General features: G+C 38.7%; 1 long non-coding RNA gene across 1 annotated transcript in view; it reads left to right on the top strand.

Moving 5' to 3' along the window:
* Window positions 1-4179: 4179 nt before the first annotated feature.
* Window positions 4180-10361, top strand: part of LOC102952008 — a 43587-nt gene continuing 37405 nt past the window's right edge. The window contains exon 1 of the long non-coding RNA XR_001511650.2: window positions 4180-4271. This is a non-coding gene — a long non-coding RNA (uncharacterized LOC102952008). The remainder of the gene's footprint in view (window positions 4272-10361) is intronic.

Here is a 10361-nt window from a genome sequence, read left to right as displayed (position 1 = left end):
TAAACTCATGAAGCCCAAGGCAGGGGCACCACACTCAGAATGCACAGTGTCCAGCAGGTACAACGAAGACAGTAAGTACGCATGGAGGGAATTCTGGCAAAGTGGAGCCTGCCCACCAGCTCCGCCTAAATGGCCAGTCACTGCAGCTTGGTCCACGGTGGACTTTTGGGAATACAGGCCAGCCTGATATACCTCTCACTTTTTCAAGGGACTTCAGAAATTCACATTTGTTTATGAAATCTTCTGACTTTTAATGTTGGCATCAAATTACAATTCCTTTTTTTTTTTTTTTTAATTTTCTTATGTTCGTTTGTTTTTGAGAGAAACAGACAGAGCATGAGCAGGGAAAGGTTAGAGAAGAGAAGGAGACACAGAATCGGAAGCAGGCTCCAGGCCCAGAGCTGTCAACCCAGAGCCCCCCACACGGGGCTCAAACTCCCAAGCCGCGAGATCATGACCTGAGCTGAAGTCGGACGCTTATCCCACTGAACCACTCAGGCTCCCCAAATTAGAATTCTTTAAAACACTACAGAGAGAGAGAAAAAAAGAGGGGCTGGTACAAGGCTGTGGGGCCCTCTGACATTTATGCTACTCATAGAAAAAAGAAGGGCCAAACAGATGATTTACAAGGAGCAGCCAGTGGAATGAGAAAAAAACAAGGTAGGTGTAGACTCACAGAAGCCCACAGACACAATAGGAGGAGAGAAAATCCAAGTACAGTCTTGGGTCAGTGACCACTCTATAAGATGGAGCCCCCTACGCCTTTAGCACTCCTGTAACACCGTAGGCTCCAGCCTCTTCGACTATGTCATGCTGCTCTTTCCTTTGTTCATGACGTTACAGGCACACTGGCCTTCCTCCGGAGTCCCAGGCAAACCGAGCAGGCTCTCACCACTAGGGCTTTGACCTTACTGTTGCTTCTACTTGGAAAACATCCCTCCTGGCATCTCACTTGGTTTGCTCCTCATCCTATATATGTCTCATCTTAAATACCACTCCTCACAAAGGCCTTCCCGGTGGACTCCCTAGAGCAGACCCTACTCTAGGCCCTGTATCATTTCAGTCTGTTTAATCTCCCTCAGCACTTCCTTCAGTGAAGTTTCACTGTGTACATTTTTGTTTGATCTTTTATCATCTGTCCCTCAGGGAGAACAGAGCTCCATGAGGGCAAGGATGGTTTTGATTGTGTCCAATGCTGATCCTAGCATCTGGGGAAGTGTCTGTTTTGTTTGAATAAGTAAATAAGTTGGAGGAAGAAAGCTAATTGAGTTCACAATAGGAAATCTTGATGGCAATATTAAAACAGTCATATATCCTTATTTGTCCTATTTTATTAGCCTGCTAGTCCTGCCATAACAAAATACCATAATTTCTCACTCTTCTGTAACCTGGAAGTTTAAGATCAAGGTGTCAACAGGTTTGATTTTTTTTTTTTTCCTGAGGCCTCTTTCCTTGGCCTGCAGATGGCCGCCTTCTTGCTGTGCCTTCACATGGCCTCTCCTCTGTGCTTGAGTATTTCTGGTGTCTCTCCCTCTTCTTATGAAAACAAGTCCAGTCCTATTGGAATAGGGCCCCACCCTTATGACCTAATTTAATCTTTTTTTTTTCATTTTTTTTTTTAACATTTATTTATTATTTTTGAGACAGAGAGAGACAGAGCATGAACGGGGGAGGAGCAGAGAGAGAGGGAGACACAGAATCGGAAGCAGGCTCCAGGCTCTGAGCCATCAGCCCAGAGCCTGACGCGGGGCTCGAACTCACGGACCGCGAGATCGTGACCCGGGCTGAAGTCGGACGCTTAACCGACTGAGCTACCCAGGTGCCCCATGACGTAATTTAATCTTAAAGGGCCCTTAAAAGACCCTGTCTCCAAATACAGTTTCACTGGGGATTAGGGGTGCGACCTATGAATTTGGAGGAGGGGCAGGGCACAATTGTGTCCATAACACCTGCGTTTATCTCTGGCATGTCCACTCTCCCATTGTGTGAGTCTGTGACTCGATTCCACAGTGTGACTGAGTGCCATTTGTATTCTCCTTGAATCAGCTGAGAAGGGGGTGGGTAGAGCCCTTATTTAGTTACATATAAATGACTTTGCCGAGACTCAAAAGGACAGAATCTAGAGGACAGAAATGGGTAGTACGCTCTTTTCTTTAAAAAATATTCTACCAGGAAACTTGGATATTTCCATCACCCACTCCAGAACATTAGCTTTCTTCCTCCAGAGATGTGGAAATTCAAGCGTGAAATTCTGTTATTAAAGACCTCATTGTTTCTCTTCAAATAGCACATAAGGCCTAGAAATACAGTTTAATTATTTAAAGCGACCATGTTATAAGTAATGATTGACTACTACATTGCTTAGGTAGGGAAAAAAATCATGCTGGCGCATTTAATTTTGTTGAGTAGTGAGCAGTGACTTCTTTTTGATTAATGGCTTCACATTAAGTGCTTCTCATTTTGCTCTCTGAAACAATAAAGATTAGGTACAATTAGAATACCCTTCACCTTTCAACCTGGAGAGCTCTCCTGGTCTGCTTGTATCTTCACTATTTAACTGGAAAACTGCATGAAACAAAGGAATGACACTGAAAGAAACAAGACCACTGTGATTTTCCCAGGGATTCTTGGGTAAAAACAGAAATGACTGATGCATTTTCCTTTTGCCCCCATGCAAGGATTGATCATTAAATGGAGGTTCCCGGCATTCCCTGAAGCTGCCTATTATAATATAATGTACCAGCCTTACGGGACACCCAACCATGTGCGGAATACAACAAACTAACAGTGCCTAGGCTGGCTCTGGGGTGGAGATTTTAAGCTGTATTGGACTGGGGCTTCTCAGTGTGTTGTCTAGAAAGTGCGTTGAACCAAGTCTGAGACTCGCTGTGAAAAACGTGTTTTGTTTGTTTGTTTTTTAAGAAAAGCACTGAGTTCATTTTTGCAGAAGCTTTTTCCTATCAGACTATTGAGTGAGAACACTTTGATCCTAGCAAGTAATAAAGACACGGGTGCTTCAATTCCTGCTGACACACCGATATCCTCCCAATTGGGGGATCCCGAGCATCCTTGTGAGATGAAGTTCATCTGGTGTTTGGGGGCTTTCCTGCTGCAGTCTGACCTTTGTCATACTTTGAACACAACCAGATCTAAAAAAGGCAATTTGTTGAGAAGCAGAATGTAACTTTGCTCCTTTCGAGTTGGTTTTCAGCCGCCACACAGCTGTGGTCTTCTATCGGAAGGTGGGGATTTCTTCACAAACAGGACAATCAGGAAGCCTGGCAGCAGAGTCTATCCACATATGAGTAGAATCCTCTGTGACCCTTACAGGCCAGGATCTACCTGAACTGAGTCTGTTTTACCCCCAGGTCAGCCATAACTTGAAGCTCAGTTTTTCAACCGTTTTCACAGATACCCTCCTCAAAAACACTGGGGAGTCTACAGAAAACTCCAGAGGTTTTCTGCTTACCCTTTTTTCCTTCTACCTCAAGAAAGCAATACAAATTCCTTTTCTGGTCCTTTATTCCCTTGTCATTTCATCAAGAACCAAAGGTAACATCAGAAACAGGGTGAGGGTAGGTGGGCTTATCAAAGAATGTCTTCAATACAGTACCTCTCTTTCCAAGAATACTTCTGATGAATACAATTTTGGCTGATCCTAGGATAAATCTTTATTCCCTTGGAGTTATCTAAAATTTGAAGGTAGTAGAGAAATCATGGGCCTTAGAATGACACCTATCTGGATTCAAATTTTAGGTTTCTGGCCTGTCAAAATCTGCTGTCCTCTATAACTCAGCACAACCAATAGTAAAATGCTGTGTCAATAAGGTAAGATACAAAGCTCCCAGAAAAGGCTGGCAGTTTCCTTATTTCTTTTCTCTTCTTTACATCATGCGTAGTACCTAGCTTAGCTCCCGGAGCCTGCGACATGTTTACGTGTTTGATAAGTTGAAACCAGTTTAAAGTGAGCTCTGGAAGAGGGACTTCTTTATCCTGGAAGGACTTTGCAGGCCAGGAAGAGCAGTCTCTTATGAGAAGAGAGCAAATGTGAGTTTTACATGGCTGTTTTAGTGTTGTTTTTTAGAAATACAATGTCTGCTGTGCTAGGTCCAGTTATGAATACATAAGAATCTGTTGCTTCTGAACGTAGGGCAGTAACCTTAGCATCATTATTTTGCAGAGAGTGAAATATTTTGAAAAAAACATCTGAGACCTGTTAAGAAACTGAAGAAGAATCTACAGCTGCTGGTGTGGGGAAGAGACATAAAGAGGTATAGTGAGAAATTCACATTAAGGTTATTATTTTGGGTCAGAAGAAAATAAAATACCTGTCTCACCTCAGTCGCTGCTCTAAGTATGTTCTCTCTAGAGAAGCACGGCATCCCCCCAATTCCATCCCACACTGGAGTAAGTTCTATAGTTAACTCCTTCCTGCCTTCATGTTTAAAAGCTTATTGTAGAGTGCTCCCTATTGTAAAATCCAATAAAAACAAAGGGCTTGTTTCCCATCTAGGCTGTTTTCCTAACTGAGTTTCTCCCAATGAGTTTAATGAGCATTGATTCAATTTATAGGCGGTGCGAGCGCTTCAATAGCCCCCAAGCCTATAACACCACGAGAGGCAAATACCCTTATTCCAGGTGGTAAAGTGTAAATGCATCCTCTATCCCACCTGTTTTCATTTAATCTTGGATTGTTTGCCTCATTTTGTTCTTCCCACATGAAATGGAAATGCCTGGTGCTGCTGAGAGAAGCCAACCAAATTGTAACATTTCAACTTTTAAATCTCTCCTGAGTCGGTTAGAGAATAAATTCAAAGTTCTTTTTTTCCTGTTTGGAATTGGATCTGGTCCTCCCACCCCCCACCCCATGATAGGGGAACATACACCGCATTTTGCATTTTAAAGTTTCTGACCTCTTCTTTGTCTAGGAAAAGGCAATGTAGAAGATTATTTTTATGATAATTTTTCTTTCCCCAAGCTTTTCCAACTCTAGCCTAAAGATTGCCCTTCCACTTCCCCACCCCTCCCCCCCAATCCATACCAAGAATTTCAAAGCTCAAAAGGAAACAGTGAGATGAAGAAAAATGGTGGTGGAAGCTTAGAAATAGAACCCAGAGTCTCCCGAGGACTCTGGGTTTCCCTGGCCCTGCCAATCTAGTCCCTTTTTTATTGAGCAGACAGATCTTTTCAAGGAAATGAGCCAGACTTCCCTATCCAAAAGACACTTCTGATACAGTCCCAGCATTGACAGATGTGGATCAGATAGGAGGAAGAAAGGGAAAAGAACAATTTGTAAAAGCGAATGAGGAAGGAAAAAGCGGGTGGACAGCTATTCAACTTTTCTTTTCCCAGTTTTTTCCCCCAGAAGTCTTTTTCACACCGTCTGCTGGGAGGTAGTTTTAATTTTTCCCACTTAATACTATTTCCATTATATGATGAAGTGTTAACTTTAGAAGAATTGAGTAACTTGCCCCAAATCACATGCTCATTAGGTGGTAGATGGATTTCAATCTGAGTCTGCTGTTTCCATGACAATCTCCTCTTTTTTGGGTAGAATGAAGAAAGGATGAAAAGATAAAGGAGAAAAAGGACTCTGAAGAACAATATAGTGCTATCAGATAATTACTTATATTTGAGATATTTAATACTTTAAAAAATGTGTGTGTATGTATAGGATCAAAAAATTGGAAAATCCTGTAAGATATAAAAGAAGAAATAGAAATGATCTCTCATCTCAGTACCTACAAACACTGTTAATTTCTGGTACATTTCCTTCCAGGGCTTAAAATTTTCTTTGGTATTTGCCATATGTTTATATATACCTCGAGGTCATCTATTTTTAATCTGCTTTCTTCACTTAATATATTATGAACATTTTCCTTTGTCTACATATACTCTTCTATAATATGATTTTAAATAACTGAGTAGTTTATTCAATTAAAAAAAAGGCTTCATTGAACATGTCCTATATGTCCCAGGAACCATACTAGGAAATAGGGATTCACAATAAATGAGTGAATGAATAAAGCAAATGTTATCCTGGACCTCAGAAAGTTAATAAGAGGAGGCAGATAATAAACAATGAACAAATAAACAAGGCAAATACAGAATGTGATTTACAAAGCATGATGAAGAAAATGCATATAAGAATATAATAAAAAATAACTATTTTGGTTAGGAAAATCAGAGAGCATTTGTGAAGCTGTGATATTGGAGTTGAGAATTAAAGAACAAAAAGGAAGTTTAAAAAATAAACTAAGAAATTACATTTCAAGCAAAGGAACAGCAGTCCACAGGGCCCAGCAAGTAAAAAGACTTTGGACAGGAGAGATCTTGCTCTGCTCAAAAAGAAAGTCTGTGCTGCTGGAATAATCATGGGAGGAAAGGAGAGCTGAAAGTTGTAATCAAGGAGGAGAGCATATGGGGTCTGGCAGCCCCAGAGTTTGGATTTTATTCAAAGCACAACTGAGAAGCAATGCAGCATTGCCCAGCAAGGATAGCCCTGATTTGATGAAGGTTTAATAGGCATGAATTTCTCAGTCACAGACTCAGGCATGTAAAAAAAGAATTTATTTCTTAACCCAGTTTAATTTCTGACTTTTAGCCTCAAGCTTGCCCAGCAGCAATCAAATCTATCCATTTGCAGGTTTCTCTCGGTTCAATCCAGTGATTTTCTAGTAAATCCTCAAGTATAATCACATTCTACCCTTCATCTCCTTTTTCTAGGAAGAAGAAGGTATGGACATGTGTTAAGATAATGTGTGTGTGTGTGTGTGTGCATGTGTGCGTGTGTGTGTGTGTGTGGCTGTGTGCTCGAGCGTGTGCATATGCATGGGTGTGTGTGATGGCATGTGATAGTGGTGGTGATGTGGGAAACAAAGGCAACTGGAAAATTAAATTTCCTTCCAATTTATAGCCCATTGACAAGTCCTTGTGACCGAAAGTGACATTCTTCCTGGGGCTCAATTGTTAATGCTTTGCTAGAGGAAAAACAAGTGGTTAACTGATAGAGATCACAGTCCTGCAAGACCTCACTCTACCAGTTTGCAACTGTCTTGATGATTTATAAGAAAAAAGCAATTTTTGTGTTTTTTTATTATTATAATTTTTTTTTTAAATCAATAGCTAGGCCTCCAGGGTCCTGTGAGTCTTCTTTAGCATATAAAAGTCCTTTTGGAAACTTCCCCTTGCCTTCACCTCCCCCAGCTCCCAAGTATATCATTAGTCACTCCTCACAGCCCCAGTGCAGCTCTTTCTGTCCATGGGTCCTGTCCCCTGCTTTAACAAAACCACCTTTTTGCACTAAAGATGTCTAAAGAATTCTTTCCTGGCTGTTGGCTCTGAACCCCTACATTTTCCACATCAGTGGATTATTGCTTCTTTGCTGGCCTTCACTGCTGATATAACTGGTCCAGTCCTCAGGCACATTTCCCATCCATGTGGATATCTGTGAATTGTCCACTTGTTAACCAATGCTCCCATTAATATTATCAGCGTAAAATTTCAACTTTGAAAGTCTTCTCCTATAGAAAGTATATTTTTGTGATTTAAATTACTTTCCTTTGACATGCATATTTCCACTTTAATACCACACCTTTAATTATTGTCTCATATATGTTTCATATTTAGCTGGGAAGTTTCTTTTCAGTATTCCTTGTTTATTCAAAGTATCCTTGGCAAGTATCATCCCTATATTTTTAAAAATGAATTTTTATCATTAATCTGCCACATTTTTAATAAGCAAACACCTTGAGTTTTTTTTACAAACTTTGTATTAATTTTTACATTTACTTGGCAAGAATTTATTTTCATTCCATGTGCATAACAACCTATTTTTTCTTATAAAATTATTTTGTACATATTTTTTTCTATTGGGCATAGCTCTAGATATTAAATGTCTTGTTTTCTGTTGTGAAAGTATTCATTTTTCCACCATGGCTATTGGTTTTTACATATTTACTTTGTCTCTGGACATGAGTTCTGTATGATTTTCTAGCTGATTTCTCTTCATTTTTCTAGTCAAATGATAGTACCTACAGATAATAATTGTAACCTCTTTTGCAATTGTTGAACATCTTATTTATACTTCTTGTTTTATGTTACTGATTAAATCTTTCAAAACAAGGTTTAAGAAAAGTTAGTGGCGGGGCACCTGGGTGGCTCTGTCGGTTGAGCATCCAACTTGGCCTCAGGTCATGATCTCACAGTTCGTGAGTTTGAGCCCCGCATCAGGCTCTGTGCTGACAGCCTGTTAGTGCAGAGTCTGCTTCAGATCCGCTGTCCCCCTCTTTCTGCCCCTCCCCCACTTGCACTCTACCAAAAAATAAATAAATATTTTTTTAAAAAAAGGAAAGAAAGAAAAGTTAGTGGCAATAGTCCAAATTTTTGTCTCTTTCCTTATTTTAATGGAAATGTTTCTTGCATTTTATTCTCTTTGTCTAAGTTTATTTATTTATTTTGAGAGAGAGAGAGAACAGGAGAAGAGCAGAGAGAGAGGGAGACAATCCCAAGCAGGCTCTGCACCACCAGCATGGAGCTCGATGGGGGCTCGAACTAATGAACAATGAGATCATGACCTGAGCCAAAATCAGTAGCTGGTTACTTAACTTGACTGAGCCACTCAGGTGCCCCTCTCTTGCATTTTATTCTTATACTGTAAACTAGCCTTAGATTATCTTTTAACTGTGTAAATGTTCCTTCTGTTTGTAGTTCAAGATTTTCCGTATAATGTATTCATAGTCACTGAATGCCTTTTCAACTTATTACATAGTTTTTCATTTGATGTGATAAATTATATCATTATATTTTTTACTGAGAGATCACAATACAAGATTTTTACTTTATGTCCTACTTGCTCTTGACATATCACTTTTTAATAAACGACTGAATTTGTCTATTATTCAAGAGCTTAGAAATGATATCAATAAGTTTTATATTTTTATATTCTAACTTTATTGAAATGTAGCATTTATATGAAAAAATTCACGCATATATTTATTGTGAAACAATCACATGAAATTCGTTTTTATTTTATGGTTTACTTTATTTTAAAATGTTATGTGTTGGTCTTGTCTGTTAGATTATAGTCTCTGGATTAGGCTCATTATATAAAATGAGCTGTGAAGCTTTCCATCATTTTCAGTGATGGAAAAAGTTTGTATGATATGAAAATTTTCTGTTGCCTAATACTTTGAAATAACTAATCTATAAAACCAGTCTGAGCCTACATCTTTTTTTATGAAGCTTATTCTTTGGAACATTTTCCATTTCTTCCATAGCTATTGTTCCATATTTCATCTGTGTACAATTTTATACTATTTTGTGTAGGAATTGTTAATATATTTTATTTTCTTATTCTTTGAAAGCAATATCCATTTCTCTGGTTATATTTTTAAAGTTGATTTTGTGAATTTATGCTTTTCAATTTCTTTTTGAGATTACATTTGCCAGAAAAATTCATTGTTTTTCTCGAGAACTTGTTCTTTGATTTATGCAATCCATTTCTTTCAGTGTAATTATTTATTTTCTGCTTTTGGCCTTATTAATTCCTTCCATTTTATTAAGTTTATTTTATTGTTCTTCATTATTAATTCCCTCCATTTTATTAAGTTTATTTTATTGTTCTTCATATAATTTCTTGAGTTAAATTCTTTACTCATTTGTGTTATTTTTCTTGTTTAATAATGAAAGCATTTATAACAATGAAATAACTCTGAGAACATGCCGTGTGTTCTTATATGAGTTATCTAATTTTTTATCCTCTTAAAATCTTGCAGTTGTTCTCTGAATTAGAGTTCAGGAAGCTTGAAGTGTCTAAATTGGGTTTTAGTGGTCTTTAAACTTAAAAATAAAAGGTAGAAGCTTACTTCTCTTCCACATATTAAGAGTTCCAAGATGGTCCATAGCCAGTAAGATGGTTCTTCACATGGTTGTCCAAGGTCCCAAGATTCTTCAAAGGATTTGCACCAACATCTTATGAGAGAGAGAGAGAGAGAGAGAGAGAAACACTTTCAGAAATATGACTCCAAAGTTCATCTGAATTATAATTGTTTGTAGTAAAACACTTTGCCCAGGGTATTTGTTTTAATTCATTCTTGTGCACCCATGTGCAGACACCTATCAACAGGTAATTCAAGAATTACGTGAATTGGCATTAGAACATGAATTCTTTAAAATCAATCAGGAGAGTCCTTTGCCAAATTATATGGCTACTGAAAAATATTGTGCAGTTCAGTTGTGAACTGGAGGCTTCAGTGCTGAACTGTAAGATATTTGAGGCCTGTCACAAACACTGCCAAGGAGACAAGAGCTCTTTCAGAGGGACCCTGGAGTGTCTTCCTGAGGTCAACCCTCAGAATGGA

The sequence above is a fragment of the Panthera tigris genome, chromosome C2 (genome assembly GCF_018350195.1).
Source record: "Panthera tigris isolate Pti1 chromosome C2, P.tigris_Pti1_mat1.1, whole genome shotgun sequence".
In the NCBI taxonomy this organism is placed as follows: Eukaryota; Metazoa; Chordata; class Mammalia; order Carnivora; family Felidae; genus Panthera; species Panthera tigris.
This window is presented reverse-complemented; position numbering and strand designations above follow the sequence as displayed.